At 48.4% G+C, this 16,001-nt stretch overlaps 1 protein-coding gene and 1 long non-coding RNA gene across 3 annotated transcripts in view; one reads left to right on the top strand and one right to left on the bottom strand.

Annotated features, from left to right (window-relative positions):
- The first annotated feature begins 2,211 nt into the window (after positions 1–2,211).
- A4GALT (alpha 1,4-galactosyltransferase (P1PK blood group)) overlaps positions 2,212–16,001 on the top strand; it is a 37,226-nt gene continuing 23,436 nt past the window's right edge. Inside the window, exon 1 of one of the 2 annotated variants that reach the window (XM_074271880.1) lies at positions 2,212–2,496. The gene's annotated coding sequence lies outside the window, so the exon portion shown is untranslated. Of the gene's footprint in view, positions 2,497–7,155; positions 7,315–16,001 lie in introns of those variants that run through there. The other variant, XM_074271879.1, reaches the window with a different exon arrangement.
- LOC141545023 (uncharacterized) lies at positions 5,746–7,881 on the bottom strand. Its single transcript, XR_012482860.1, has 3 exons — positions 7,620–7,881; positions 6,382–6,527; positions 5,746–6,047 (listed from the first exon to the last, which is right to left on the bottom strand). It is a non-coding gene; the product is annotated as an uncharacterized LOC141545023 (long non-coding RNA).

Below are 16,001 nucleotides of genomic sequence, written 5' to 3'. Positions count from 1 at the left end.
TCTAGCTCCACCACAGATGGACAACACAATTGAACACATTTGGGCTAATGAAAATGTAAAGAAAGAGCTATGATGGTGGCTATTGTGATGTTACGGTTGGTGATAAGTTCTTGTAGAATAAGTCATTTAGGCATGAGCCCAGTGAGTGGTGGAAGGCCTCCTAAGAAAAGAAGTGTTAGGAGGAGGATGATAGTCGTTGGTGTTGATTTGTTTCACAGGCCGCCAAGGGATTTCACTTTGGTAGTGTTTGACATGCAGACATTTTACAAACATTATTTTGTGTGATCCTCTTGACAACCCTGGGAGGCAGGTGCTGCTGGGTCCCCACTTTACAGATGAGGTCCTCCCTCCTCTAAGGGTAAGTCGCCCGCCCCTGCCCATTGCACCATCCCAATGCTCTGTGGGAGGAGCCAGGCCATGGCAGGACAAAAAGGAGCCAAGAGAGAGCTGGGGCTTGGCAGAGGTTGCCAGATCCCCTTGACCTGGGGAAGCCACAGCCCATGAAAGCAGGTTCATACCCGTCAATCACAGACAGCTAGGGGTTCCTCGGTGATGTTCAGGTACTTCTTGGCCCTGGACAGATCCAGTCGAGTCAGGTAGCTGGCCAATAAGCTTTTATGAGGTGCTTATGCCCAGGGACAGACTTAAGCCCCAGCACTTAACATCTGGGGAAACTGAGGCCGAGAAGAGAAAGCCTTTTCATGTTTGAGGACCTCCCAATTTTATCTTTGCGCCCTCCTCCTCTTGATCCACCCCTCAGGAAACTCCCTCTCCAGCATAAAGCTGAAGTTTGGAGTACTTTTTCCTCTCTGGGCGGATGCCGGCTGGCTTCGCCCCAGTCACTGCCAGACCCTCTCGGGGGCTCCTGCTCGCCGTCTCTCCAGCATCCCAGGGGACCCTGAGGCTCCACTCCTGCCCTCCTGCTGCTGGAGGGACATAAATCCTGCCCCAATCTGGCTCCAGAACTGGTCTTTCCAGTCCTTTCCCCAGCACTCCTTTTCATGTGCTGTTTCCTGTGTATGAAATTTTTTCTCCTGCTTCCTTGCCTTTGTCCTCCCCAGCTGTGCCCCCTGCCTCGAATGCCCTCCCTCTTCACCTGTGCCTCTCAGAATCCCCAGTTTCTTTATAGACTTGGCTGAGGAGCCACATCCTCCCAGAAATCTCTCCCCTCCCCAAATCTGCCCCCAATTTCTTCATATTTACATTGTATATATTTTTATTCACCCATCAGGGAACATGGTGTTTCTCTAATAAATTGTCGGCTCCTGCTTGGCACGTAGCAGACCCTCAATAAATATTTATTGAATAAAGGAAAAAGTGACGTCATTCTCTGATTCTCCTGGGTCCTCAGAGAGACCAAAGACAGAAGGTTTTCAGGGGGGTCAGTGGATGCGGGGAGGGATAGATCTTTGTCACCCCTTCTTTTGGGGGGGCACCCACTGATTTCCCAAGATGGTGACTGCCAGTGGGTGCAAAGGACTTCAGAAGCGTTCTGTGTGGGGAGCGGCTGAGCGGGTAAGAAGGCTTCCCCCTTCCTCTCACTCCAGCCCACCCTCTTCCGGTCCTTCTTCCCTCCTGGCAGCATCGTTAGGCTGAGCCAGCCCAGGAAGATCCAAAGGGAGAGTTCCCAGCAGGGAAACCAAGGCGGAGATGGAGATAAGCCAGCCGCAGGAGGATGTGCCAGAAGTCCGAAGGGCATCTAAGGACAGCAGGCCTGGCTTGCCCGATTAGCCCCTTCCCACTGCCAGTAAATCCTGAAGCTAGCTAATTCTACCTCACCATTTTACAGGGGAGGAAACTGAGGCTCAGGGAGGGGACACAGAGTGAGTGCAGAGCAGAGATTCCATCCTAGCTCCTCAGCCTCTATGGGTCTCCATTTTGCTTTACTGCACCCAATAGAAAAAGGAAAACTGAGACTCAGAGGGGCCAAGTGCCTTGATTGTGGTCATAGAAAGAGTTAATGGCAACAGCAGAATTCTAACTCAAGTCCCCCGCTTTCATCATAGATTCCATCTGCTTTTAAGTAATACCCTTTTTGCCAGCCTCAGAAGTGGGCCCGGAAAGTTCCCCGTCAGCCTTTCCTCTAACAGGCCCCAGAAAGGCCCGGCCTCCTTGAGAATCTGGAATAATTGACAGGAAACCACAACAATTTCTCAAAGACTCTGCAGCCCCACCCTCAGCTCCCTCCAGGCCCTCCGGACCTAACAGAACCTGGCCAGTCCCATATTTCAGGATGTCACTGAATTTGGGGCTAAGAGAACTTTCAGTCCAAATCCTTTATTTTCAAATTCAGAAGCTCAGTCGGGAAGAAGGCACCCATCAGTCCAAGGACTGGTTATGGGATGATACAAAGATCCCGGGGAAGTAGTTTCTGCCCTGAGAGAAAGTACGGTCTACATGGAGGAGAAAGAAGATACTATCACGACCGCTCTGACATTTCGGTGGAACGTTCCCAACAAATTTCATCTTGGCTGATCCTCAAAACAACCTTTCTAGGTAGGTGCTATTGGGGGCCTGACTTTACAGGTGGGGAAACTGAGGCAGCCGGTAGGGAAATGACTTGTCTGTGTCTGCCTAACTGCCTATAACTGAGGTCTTCCTCACTCCAAGGCCAAAACTCCAGCTTCCCAAGTAAGTGGTCCTTACACAAGTATAGGTATCTCAAACGCTTTGAAGGCCACTTTGAAGAGGAACCCGGGCAGAGATGTCTTGTGGGCTTTTGGACTGTCTTGAAGGAAGCTGGGATTTCCAAGAGGAAGGAGGGCATGGCAGTCTTGGGGAGCAGCCTGCACAAAGATGTGGAAGGAGGAAACGGTGAAACGGTCATGCATGTCAAACTGCAAATGGACCTTTATGACTGCCCCTTATGGAGGACAGAGGGAGAGTAAAGTGTACGAACTCAAGAAAGGTGGGAAGGGCCCCGAGAGAGGTCCTGGGAGTAATAGGGAGCCATGGAAGTTCTTTGGTCTTTGGTCAGATCCCAGCTTTGGGAAAACCCAACCCCAGAAGCTGGGTGTAATTCTTTCCCCCCACACACACAATGTCAGCTCTTCCAAGGAAGGGGCTGTTTCTTTCCTACCTTGGTATTGCAAGCACTCGGCCCAGAGTAAATGCTTGTTGACTGACTGACTGACTGACTGGATGAAGATGTGTGCCAGGGATACCCAATAGAAGTTCATCATTTCGAGATCGATGAGAGCTTGAAGTGGGGGTGCAGAGAAAGGGGGCAGACCCAAGAGATGGAGGGAAGGGCAGAAAAGGCAGAGATTAGCCACAAACTAGATACAGGGGTAAGGAAGAGGAGGACCCCCACTCTGCCCAAACCTAGGGGCTGGAAGGACAGTGGGTGGGGATGGGGGAGCATCTTCCCTGCAGGGTTGTCATAAGGATGACTTGAGATGTTTGTGACGTGTTTTGCAAGCCACAGGACCATTTGAGCTATTGTTTGTCATCTTCAGCTGAGAGGGTTGGGTGAAAAGAGAGAGGGCGTCCATGGGGGAGGGGCAGCGAGATTGCCGGGCACCAGGCAGGGAGGGCTGGGCACAGATCAGATAGTCCTGCTTCGGAATCTGTTTATCATCTTGAGAATGGAGCTGAGCTAGCTGCCCCCTGGGGCTGGAGTGCTGCTGGACTATGTCAAGATGTGAGGAATGAGCTGCCTGTCCTGGGGAATGGCCGCAGGAGGAGGGGCTCCGATTTGACCCCAGGTTTCTAAAGTTAGTGCTCAGGGTCAGATCCCCTCCCAGTGCTGCGTCCCCACACGCTGGGGAAAGGGTCCGAGGCTCTTGAATCCAGAGCAAAAGTCCCCTTATCCTGTGACAGAAGGAACTGACCTCCCCAGAGTCACAATGGTAGGATTCGAATCTAGATCCGGGATCTGTCCCACTGCTCCTTCCCCAGACACTCTCCCAGAGACCTCTCCACCATCATACTTTGACTCCCATCTAGGCAGACACTACCCAGTCCCAAATAAGGCCACAGACTCCCAGGGACCAAAAGGAACATGGAGTTTTGCATAAACCCCAAAGGCTGCAGCCTTTTGCATGAGACAGGGAGGGGATGGGAGGGTAGGTGGGGGGGCAAGGAGGAAGCAAGAGAAGGGAGATGTCTCAAACTCACTGGGCATCTGGGGAGGAGCAGCTTTCTCATTTTCCTCTCCCCTTTCTAATAAAGTGAGGGCAGGGTCTGAAACTCTCTGAGGGCCCTCCTGGCACAGCAGTGCTATTATTAAGCACCTCCTGTGTACCAGGCATTGTGTTGAGCCTTCAGGGTACAAAGAAAGATAAAAGACATCCTGCCCTCTGTAGAGACAGCATGGCAATCGTGTTCAAGACCTTCACATGATAAATTACTGTACCGGCAGTAAGGGATTGTGGGAAAGGTTTCTTGTGGGTGGGATTTTAGCTGTCATTTGAAGGAAGAAAGGGAAGACAGTGGGGGAAGATGAGGAGGGAGAGCATCCTGAGCAAATGCTCGCAGGGAGAGACAAGAGTCAGGAAGTTTTGGCTTCAGATCCTTAGGTTCCCACAAGTTTTGTGACCGTGAGCAAGCCCCTACCCCTCGGAGACCTCGCTGGCCCTGGAGGATCTGGGAGCTCGGCAGCCTCACTGGAGGGCCTCCTCACTGGGCATCCTCACCGGGATCCTGAGCAGGGAGGATCAGGGCAGCCATGGATCTCAGCCATCCTGGGCTCACAGACTGGTTTGTGAACTGAGATGTCACAGCAAGGGGAACCACAAGCTCTAAGTGAATGGTGGCTCGTAATTTGGGCAGGGTTCCCGGGGTGTACCCCATTAATTTGTAGGATCACAGGACCTAGAGTAGTGCACCGGGTGGAGATTGGAGAGACCGGGTTAGTGCAGGACTTTGGGGGAACTTCAGAGCTGAAGCAAGGCTGGGGCCGGCTGCCGTCCAACAAGACTGGCCAGAGCGATGGCTTTCTGACCAGGTGCCCTGCCCGCTCTTGGACGAGCTAATGGGATATGCCCTCCCCAAGGTCCCACCAGGCAGACTGGGGCAAACCCCTTCTTCCTATGAAAGCTCCTCAAACCTCAGAGGGGACACACCAGGCCACCTTCAGGTCTTCTTCCCCAGGCTAATTGATCCCAGCTCCTAGTCACCCCAGCTTCCCTACTTGTCTCCTGTTTTGTGTGACCCTGAATCTCCCATCAAAGTATTCTCTCTCCCTCCTTCCCTTCCCCTTTCTCTTCTTGTTCATTTTCTTTCTTTTTTCTTTCTCTCACTCTCTCTTCCCCTCCCCCTCACACTCTCCCTCTCCCTTTCTTCCCTTTCCTCTTTCTCTATCTCTTTCTCCCTCTCTCCTCTTCTCATCATCCACTCTCTCTCCCCCCTCCTCTCTTCTATTTTCTTCTCTCCCGCTTTTCTTCCCTTTCAGAGAGCCCAGAGGGCCTCCAGCCTTCTGGGAGTTCATGGTAGAATGGGAAATGCAGATGGTGTCTCCAAAGACAGGGGATGTCAGGGCTGGGAGGGAGCCTAGAACAGGGGATGTCAGAGCTGGGAGGGAGCTTAGAACAGGGGGTGTCAGAGCTGGGAGGGAGCTTAGAACAGGGGATGTCAGAGCTGGGAGGGAGCTTAGAACAGGGAGTGTCAGGGCTGGGAGGGAGCTTTCTTTCTTTCTTTTTTTTTTTTTTTGTTGTTGTTGCAAAGGAAGGATTGTATTAGGAAGGTAAACATAATCTGGGAAGAAAAACAAAACAAACAAACAAAAACAAACAAACAGTGCTGACAGTTTATACTCATTTCCCAGTGTTCCTTTTCTGGATGTAGCTGATTCTGTCCATCATTGATCAATTGGAATTGGATTAGCTCTTCTCTATGTTGAAGATTTCCACTTCCATCAGAATCCATCCTCATACAGTATCATTGTTGAAGTGTACAGTGATCTTCTGGTTCTGCTCGTTTCACTCAGCATCAGTTGATGGAAGTCTCTCCAAGCCTCTCTGTATTCCTCCTGCTGGTCATTTCTTACAGAACAACATGGGAGGGAGCTTTCACCAGAGCTTTGGGAGCTCATCTATTAGGGAAGACTTGCAAGAAAGGAAATTTGTGAGTGGGAGATTTGCCCCCAGTCACCCAGCTAATAAATGACATGTGGGACTTGAACCCGGTGTTCTGACACGAGACCGTGGCCCTGTCCCATAAGGTCTGATTTTGACGTCAGGACCTCCTCATAGAGAAACTCCCTCCACCACTACAAAAGCAGGAACTCTGCCCTACAGAGAGTCATCTTGAAACCCAGAGAGGTAAAGGAACTTGTCTGGATCTTTCTTGACCCCAAGGCTGACTCTCAGTCCCTCACCTCCCGCCTCTCATCCATCCATCAGTTAATCAGTCCCTCCAAAGCATTTATTAAGCACTTACTGTGTTCCAGGAAGTCTTGGCACTGGGGGTGACTGTTTTCAAGTACACATAGCAAACGGAATAGACACGTGCAAGCATGTAGGGGTGCGTGTGTACGTATGTGCACCTCAGAGACACACGTCTGTGTGCGTGTGCACACAAAGCATCTAAAGTAAAAGATGGGGGGAAAGGCAGTAGAACTTGGCAGTGAACTTGGATGGAAAGGATTCTCCGCTCACCCCTCTAAAGGAAATTTAGCATTTCCCTCCATTGTGATTAAAACACCGCCCCCCAAAATGACTTCCGAAGGCTCCACAGACTCTATGGTACCAAAAAGGCTGCAGTCGGGGAAATCAGGAAAGGCTTCCCGGAGGAGGTGGCCGCTTTATTCCACCTTAAAGCACCTAGGGAGTCTAAGTGGAAGTGGGGGGGAGGGATTACAGGAATGGGGGGACAGGGCGAGGCCGGGCTGGGGGGCGGCAGGCTGGGCAAAAGCGGAGAGGGAGAAAGAGATGTGAGGGGGTTTAGGTGCGATCGGGGAGGGGGCAAGGGCGTGAAGGCCGTTTGAGGGGCCGGAGGGAGTGCCAAGGGGAGTCACTGAGGCAGGAGGTGGGGCGCGCATTCAGTGCTAAGCGCAGGGACCAGCGTTCATTATTCATGCCCCTTAATTGGCCCGAACTCCGGGGAGAGGAGAAACCGGAGCCGGGCGCCCGCCCACAGGGATCCGCGCCTGAGGGAGAGGGGGGAAGGAGGAGAGCCCGGGAGGCGGGGAGGCCGGGGCTGGGCGGGCCCTGGGAGGGGGGGCCGCCGAGCTCCCGGTCGCAGCCACAAGTTGGCCGGAGCCGGAGCATCGGAGCCGGGGCTGTGGCCGCGCGGCGCGGCCGGGGCGGAGGCGGGGGGCGCACGAGCGGAGGGACCCCCTCCCTTCCGGACCTCGGAGCCCCAGCCGAGGAGGTGAGCGGCCGCCCGGGGAGGGACTGCGAGGAGGGCGGTGGGGCCGCGGCCCCCGGGGAGCCCCCTCCCACACCCCCGCCCCACACAAACATACCCCATCCCCCAGAACCCCCAGCGCTCCATCCTCCCCGGGGGCCCCCCAGCCGCTGCTTCCCGCTCTGGAGCGCAGGTGCCTCGGCGCGGATCCCCGGGGGAAAGGACCGCGCTCTACAACCCGAGGTTCCGCCCTTAGCCCGGGGTCCCGAGAAATGGGTGCCCGGAGGGATGCGGGGGCTGTCGCCGCGGGAGGGTAACAGGAAACCCACCAAAGGCTTGGGGGCGCGGCGGACCCTGAACCACCTGTGAGTGAAGGAGGGCGCCCGGGGGGTGGGAGGCGGGGTGCGCCCGTCTCAGAGGAGACGAGGGAAGCTGAAATCTGAAAGGGCGCGCTCGCCGACCCGCCCTGGGGCTCACTGTGTCCGTCTGGGAACGCGAAGGGGATGGACCCAACGGTCTCTCTCCTGGGGGACGGGAGTGCCCCACTTCATGGAAGGAAAATGGACTGAACAAGTCCTTTCCTGCCCGGACAATATCTGTTCTAACTTTTCCTGTTCTCAGGTCCCTCTCACTTGACACTTTCTGATTTAAGGTCCCTTTGACCTGGATTTGGCCCCAGCTGCTACGTTCTCTGTTCTAATCTCCCTCCCGGTTTCGACATTCCCCATTCGAATCTCCCTCCCGGTTTCGACAGTCCCTGTTCTAAGCTCCCCCTCAGTGCTGATATTCCATGTTCCAAAGTTCCCTTCAGTTCCCATATTCCATGTTCTAAACTCTCTTTCTATCACTGCCATTCATTCCCTCAATGATCCCATCAAAATCCATCAGCAAGTATGTATTACAAAGCGATTATTTGTCACAAAAAAGAATTCCTATCTTCAGGGAGTTTACTTTCTTTCTAGGAGGACATGCATATGTATGTATATATGTGTGTATTATATATTATTATATATTAAAACTAGGTAATGGGGGGGGAGCCTTCCTGTGGGAAGCTGAGCCTCTGACAGAGAAAGGATTCCCAGAGGCGTGTGAGACATGGGCTAAGGGGGTGAGACCTAGTTAGCTGGCTGATTTGCAGAGACCATGAAGAAGAATCATATAACAAAGCAGGAGGGGAAAGACGGGAGGTGACTTGGACTGGTTTTTAAATGGCGAACCCAAGATCTGCCCTTTGATCTGGAGGTAGTGGGGGTCACTGGATTTGGAGTGGATATGCTGTGACTTGGTCACACTTGAGCCGTTGCAAAATCCCCAGGGTGGGGATGAGTTGACCAACCTCTCCCCCAAGCAGCTGGCAGTGCCGCCCCAGCTGGGACAATAGTGAGAAGCTGACTAAGGGAAAGCCACTGAGTTCTGGTTTGGACGAGATGAGTGTGCGGGCCTGCTGGGCAGCAAGTTTGAAAAGTTCTCTGGGTGTTGTGGGACGGGGTGCAGTAGGTCTGGGACTCAGCTGGATAGAAAAGAGAATTAAAATCCTTAAGAGTGTGTAATGTAAATGTATGGGATTGCCTGTCATCTAGGGGAAGGAGTAGAGGGAGGGAGGGAGGGGAAAATTTGGCAAAATGAATACAAGGGATAATGTTTTAAAAAAAATATGTACTGTCAAAAAATTTATAATTATAAAATTAATAAAATAAATAAAATAAAATAAAAGAGAGAGTGTGTATAAAGACTGGGGGGGCCTTGGACAAAGTCTTAAGGAACACCCATAGCTTTGAAAGGGGTGGCTGGGTGAGCCCCAGACCTGCATTCAGGAAGTCTCAAAGTCAGCCTCAGATTTTTCCTAACTGTGTGACCCTGGGCAAGTCACTTCACCCTGTTTGCTTCAGTAAAATCTCATCTGTAAAATGAGCTAGTGAAGGAAATGGCATTTCATTGCCAAAAAAAAAAAAAAAAAAAAAAAAAAACCCTCCAAATTTAGTCATGAACAGCACTTTGAAAAGGAGACTAGAAGTAGGTGAGCCCAGAGAGGAGGCAGGTGGTCCAGCAAACAAGCTCCAGTAGATGAGGAGGGGAAGAACCCAGAAAGAGCAGGTTTAGCCAGCTCTGGAGGAGAGAGAGTTTAAGGTGAGAGTTCAAAGGTGTCTTTCTGTGGAGGAGCCTCTGGGATGTGGCTTGGGACAGTGCAGCATCACTGGTGCATCAGTGGGAATGAAGCCGGAAGCTTAACTCCAACAGGTCAGTAAAAGGAGGGGAAGACCCAGGATTTGCTGAACTAGGCAGGACCGCTCCAAGGGATGGTGGCTTCTTTGAGGCTGGGAGACATCTGAGCTTTGTGAGAGGCAGGCGAGGAATCATTAGCTAGGAACTGGGTGGAGATTGTAGAAGGGAGCAGCTAGGGATGAAGGGGTCATTTGCATGACAAAACAGCCTGAGGTAAGATCAAAGGCACTTGAGGCAAATAAGAAGTACAGTGTCTTAGAGACCCGAGTTCAAACTACCTTTCTTGACTCCTGGATAAATCACTTCTCTGCTGCCGGCCTCAGTTTCCCCATCTGCAAAATGGGGCTAATGGTAACACCTTCCTCCCAAGGTTGTTAAATGGATGAAATAAAATAACAATTGTACAGAACCAGCTATACCCAGAGAAAGAACACTGGGAAATGAGTGTGGACCACAACATAGTATCTGCACTCTTTCTGTTGTAGTTTGCTTGCTTTTTTGTTTTTCTTCCCAGGTTATTTTTACCTTCTTTCTAAATCCGATTTGTCTTGTGCAACAAGAGAACTGTCTAAATATAGATACATAAATTGTATTTAATATATACTTTAACATGTTTAACATGCATGAGACTGCCTGCCATCTAGGGAAGGGGTGGAGGGAAGGAGGGGAAAAGTTGGAACAGAAGGTTTTGCAAGGGTCAATGTTGAAAAATTACCCATGCATGTGCTTTGTACATAAAAAGCTATAATAAAAAAAAATAACAATTGTAAATCAAGTGCGGTCAAGGACTGGATGAAAGGAAGGCAGAGAAAGAATTGTGTAGAGGATGAGGAGAGGTAGCAAAGAATCCTCTTCCACATTCTGAGCATTATCTCCAGCTCTGTCTGACATGGCAGGTTCTCAGCACTAAGCCAGTATTTCCCCTCTAGTTAACTGTTTCTTTTCTAATCTTACACAGCTTGATTTGCCAAAAACCCCTTTTTAATTTTATAGAATCAAAATTGTCCAAAATATTTTAAAAAATTAAAAGATTGTCCATTTTTTCTCATGTGATCTTCCCCAGTCTTTGCTTCATCGGGAACTTTTTCCAGTGTGTGTAACTGAGATGGCATTTCCAGTTTCTTTGTGAGGTTATGTTTTCTATCTAGATCATGGCCCCATCTGGGGCTTCTCTTGTTAGGTGGTCTAAAGGCCAACTTCTTGACTGTCCTGATGTGCAAAGGAGGTCCAGAAAAAGGAGAAGGATTTCTTTAACTTCATGCAGCCAGTGAATAGCAGAACTCAGAACCCTGGCTCCAGATCCAGTGCCTGTTCCACTGTTTCACATAATCTCCCTGAACCTGGGTTTGACTCCTTTCTGAGAGCAAGTGTCATTTGTCAAAGGATGGGGGAGGAGGAGGAGAAGATAATATATATAATAATTCCCCTATAGTCACTGGGATTACACAAGGAATGTTACTGTTGAAATAGACCTATTACTTACATTCGTTTGTTTGCAGACTCACTTTTTTCTTTCTTTTATTTTTTTAAATTTTCATTTTTTTTTATTTTCAAAGCATACTCATGGGTAATTTTTCCCAACATTGATCCTTGCAAAACCTTTTGTTCCAACTTTTCCCCTCCTTCCCCCCACCCTCTCCCCTAGCTGGCAGGTAGTTCAATATGTTGAAATACATGTTAAATCCAATATATGTATGCATATCTATACAGTTATCTTGCTGCACAAGAAAAATCGGATCAAGAAGGAAGGAAAAGAAAAACCAAGAAAGAAAACAAAATTGCATTCATTTCTTAATGGTTACTGTTAAGAATAATCCCTGCTAGTACATATGTAGCATTTTACAAATAGTATCTCATTTGATCCTCAACAATGGATGCCATTTTTATCATTCCCATTTTACTGATGAGCAAACTGAGGCAGACGGTGATTAAGTAGCTTGCCGTGACTAATAAGTGTGTGCAGCATCCTCACCCACTATACCACCTGGATGCCAAGACCTCTTCTAGCTCAGGATGCCAACCAGGAAACCCTTAGATAAATGGTGATTGATTGGATTGGACTTTATTTGGCCCTCATGACTCAGGGGCTCTGGAGTGAGCAAACACCAGGATTCTGGATATCTAGAAAATCAGTGTTCCAGGAAGGATAAAACATGAGCTTTCTTGTTCTGTGATGACTAAGCAAGAGGGCACATTAAGTGACAACGTGAAGCCACAGGTTAGTCCCCTCGTGCCGGAAGGTGGGGAGGGCGCAGGGTCAAGCTTGGGGTTCAGGTGGCTCCTGTACCACAAGAATGGGCTTGCTTGAGAACAGGAACTGGTGCCAGACAAAGAAGAGGTAGAAAAGTTCTTGAGCAAAGCTCAGGTGGAGAGTTTCTTTAAGAAGTCAACAAATTGATGGAAAGATCTACTGATAACTAAGGCAGCAACTCCAGAAATGGCTCAAGGGCCCTGCGGCAAGTCAGGAACTCATCCAGGCAAAAAGCTCACATCCTAGGGAGTGGAAAAGTACAAAGGGCTCATTTCTATGGATATCAAGACCCCTTGGGCCAAGTGGTTCCATATTGGACTCTTGTCATTACTACGTGACATCCAACCATATAAAGTTGGTAATTGTCATTTTGGGTAATATCTGGGTGGGTCTGAATGTATAACAATCACATACGCTCTCTTTCCCCTTCTCCCTTTCTTCTGCCCCTACTCTCTGTCCTTCTCCCATTTCTCTTTCTTCCTTTCCTTTCCTCTCTCCTTCTCTCTTGCCCCCACTCTGTCTGTCCTCCTTTCCCTCTCTCCCTTTCTCTTCCTCTCTTCTCTCCTCTTCCTCTCTTTTTCTCTCTTCCTCTTCTTTTCCTTCTCCTCCCTCTCCCTTGTCTCCAGGGTTAAGAGAACACCCCCAGTAGAATTAGAGGTGTAGTCTCCCTTCTTCCCACAAGCACCTGAGCCCCATTGGGGGTGAGGCTGTGCTCCCATTCAATGGGGATGTGGGAACAGTCAAGGGGAGGCTAATCAAACTTGGCCCTGATGGTAGAGAGAAGCTAGGACACTGGAATCATCCTCCCCTTGAGGAATTTCCCACCTTCACCGGCTTTCCACAGTCGACTTCCATAGATTCAGGGTTTAAAGAGTTCTAGAGGTATTGGTCTTAAGGCTGAACAGATTTAACCAAAAACTTTCTTCTTTTGAGACTTTCCATATTCCCTTTCATTCTTCCAGAACCTTCATCCTCTCCTCTGAATAGGTCAGATTGTCCCTTCTTCCAAAGAACCTAGGCAGCCTTTAGGTTTTCCCATGGTGAACTCTTCTCCCTCCCATAGATGGAGACCTCCATTCTGCACCATCACCCTCCCCCACAGCACTCCCAGCACTGGTTCTCCTCTCCTAGGCCCCCATCCTACATGCTACCCCAGCTGGACCTCTCAGATGATTATCTATTTATTACAGACTAAGCAGGTCTCCTAGTTCCTCCTCTGTGTTACTAAGTTCTGAGCCACATCCAAGACTGCCCTTCTTCACAATATAAATACTACTAGTTCTTTCCTTAGCTGGACCCACATGTTCTTCCCACAATCAGCAGGCTATGGCCTGGGAGGTCTGTTCTGGTTCATATGTGAAAATGAGCCCTTTTCCAAGTGCATAGTTATTTATTTATTTTCTGGAATATTTATTCCAGTTGCACTTGCAAAAATTTCCTGGCAGGAGAATCTGGTTTAAAAGGAGAAATAGTTTTATAATCGATAGACATCTTGAATTTAAAGACAAAGTCATCTAGAGTGGTATTATTACATTTTACTTATTAGTTGACTACCTGATGCCTAGGACATCCATCCTATTCCATCATGGACCACTCCTCTCAAAGGTTCAATTAGATTCCTCAATCCCTTTAATCTCTTTGATTTTTTTTTTTTGGCTGAGACAATTGGGGTTAAATGACTTACCCAGGTTCACATAGACTTTAATTCTTAGGAACCAAAAGAGGAGCTTTTTAATCTCCTCCTGAGTTAGGCAAAAGAGGGCTGCCCTTTCCTGGCCAAGTTTTGTTGTTAATTGGTTTGTTCCAGTCTCGTTAACTCTTCCAGATTGCATTTAAGGTTTTCTTGGTAAAGATATTGGGATGGTTTGCCACTTCCTTTTCTAGCTCATTTTACAGATGAAGAAACTGAGGCACAGTGTTTGAGATCAGAACTGAACTCAAGAAGGTGAGTGACTCCTGACTCCAGGCCATTTTACCACATGTTTTCTTGGCCTAAACACTTGATGCCTTCTTAGTTCAAAAGTTGATTGGATTTCCACCTCTAATACATTTGTCAAAGACCTTTTGCCTTATCTCAGAAAAGACTCTTTTTTCTAGAAAACTCTAGAAAGAATTCTCTCTCCTAGGAAATTCTAGAAAAGATTGCTGCTTCTCTGAAATAATATTTTCAACTTTACTAAAAAGATTTTTAAAATATACTTCCACAACGGTGAGAGCTTAAATGCCTGTGGACTGATAGAAGAGCCTTGGATGTCCAACCTCAACCTCTTCCCTCTACAGATTAGGAAACTGAGGCCCAGGACTAGAGACACAGGTCACTCATCTCCATAGATGGGTAAACAGAGCATTTCCTCATCTAGGATTCCGACTTGGGTGCTCAGTATGCAATGCCTGTTGCTGTCCAAGGTAGCATCAGGTGCCCAGTCATCCAGGAAACCTAGGAGATGTGTTTCTCCAATACTTTGTCCAGTTGTGTAGCCTTTTCCTCTTGCTTCTGTTCCCTCTCTGCACTGGCCTCTCTGGATCTCTGCCTCATGCATCTCCCCTCTGCCTCTAATCCATCCTTCTCTATTCAGCTGCCAAAGGATTTAAACCAAAGCTCTAGTCTGAACTTCTTTTCCCTTATTACCTGGGGGATCAAACACATCTCTGCAGGAGTTGCTCCATAGTAAGTCTATCCAACATCTCCCCTCCACACCCTCATGTCCTCTGACATCCTAAGCCAGCTTCCTTAATGTCTTTCTAACTCTTGACTCTGCCTCTATTCTGGTTTGCCTTGTCTCCAATACTCTCTCTTCCCACCGGCCTTTGTGGCTCCCTAGACTCAGTTCAGATCTCACCGTGTGCTGGAAGCCTTTTCCTTTTAATACTTATTGTTTTATGTGTATTATGTTTGGAGAGAACAATCAGAGCAAGAGGGAGATTTTTTTTTTTAAATGGAGAGATTAAAAAAACAGAAAAAAGAAGTGAACCCAGGGTGTATCAATTTACATTCAGACTCCTTAGGTCTTTTTCTGAATGCCAATGGCATTTTCTGTACAAAGCCTGTTGGGATTGTTTTGGATCGCTGAACCGCTAAGGAGAATGGTGCCTTTCATGGTTGATTAACGTACATGTCTGCTGTTACTGTATACAATGCATTCCTCGTTCTTCTTGTTTCCCTCAGTATCACTTCATGTAAATCTTTCCTTTCTACAATCAGCTTGTTCATAATTTTTATAGAGCAATACTATTCCATTACCTTCATGTGCCACAACTTGTTCAACCATTCCCCAATTGATGGGCATCCATTTCCAGAAAACTCCCACCCCCCATGACTAGGGCCTCCCAGTTTGAAAGCTCCCTCCCTCAGTTTTATGCTTATCCGACTTAGTGTTTTAGCTAGATTGGAAAGGCCCAAATCCTTCCCAAGGATGTTTTTAGAAATAAGCTTCCTTCTTCTCGCTGGAGGCAATATTGGAGGGAAACCAATTACCTGGGTTACTGGGGGTTCCAGATATAAGGCATCTAAGTGGTCCTGTGCTTACATCACTAGCTCTGGAGTCAGGAGAACCTCAAATGTGCCCTCAGAAACTTGACACTTTATTGGTGACTGGACAAGCCACTTAATCCCATTCCCTCCCCCCTCAAAAGAAAGCAAATAATTGTCAGAGATTCAGTGAGTCACACATCTCTTGAACAAAAGGAGGAGGAAAGGATGGGATATCGGCTTCTGACTTACACTCCAGTTTTCTCCACCACTTGCCCAATGTTAGGGTGTGGGTGGGCAAGGACAGCAAGCTGGCTCTGGGACTTTGTTCGTCAGTGTACGAACTCCTAGAAAGTCCTTTCTGCTACCAGTCTTGGAACAGGAAATGGTAACAGAAGATCGGGGAGATGGTATTCAAGGGGTTCTGTGAACAAGGACTGGAAAATACCAGTTATATTTACACTTTTATCAACTTCAAGCAGAAATTTCCTTCTGTTGTGAACTTTTTTTTTTAATCTGAAAGGGATTTCCTGACCCAGTAATAAGTATAATATTTTGTTTGCCTTTAGTTTTCTAGTTAGTTTAAAATTTTAAAAGTACCTTACTCTTTTTTTTTTTTTTTCTGATTTGGGGTTAAATGACTTGCTGAGGGTCACACAGCCTAGGAAGTGTTAAATGTCTGAGATCAGATCCTCCTGACTTCAGGGCTGGTGCTCTAAGCATTGTGCCACCTAGCTGCCCCCATATTTTTTAATATAATGAAAGCAG

Source organism: Sminthopsis crassicaudata, chromosome 5 (genome assembly GCF_048593235.1).
Source record: "Sminthopsis crassicaudata isolate SCR6 chromosome 5, ASM4859323v1, whole genome shotgun sequence".
NCBI lineage: Eukaryota > Metazoa > Chordata > Mammalia > Dasyuromorphia > Dasyuridae > Sminthopsis > Sminthopsis crassicaudata.
The sequence above is the reverse complement of the archived record's forward strand: the minus strand, read 5'-3'. Positions and strand labels throughout refer to the sequence as shown.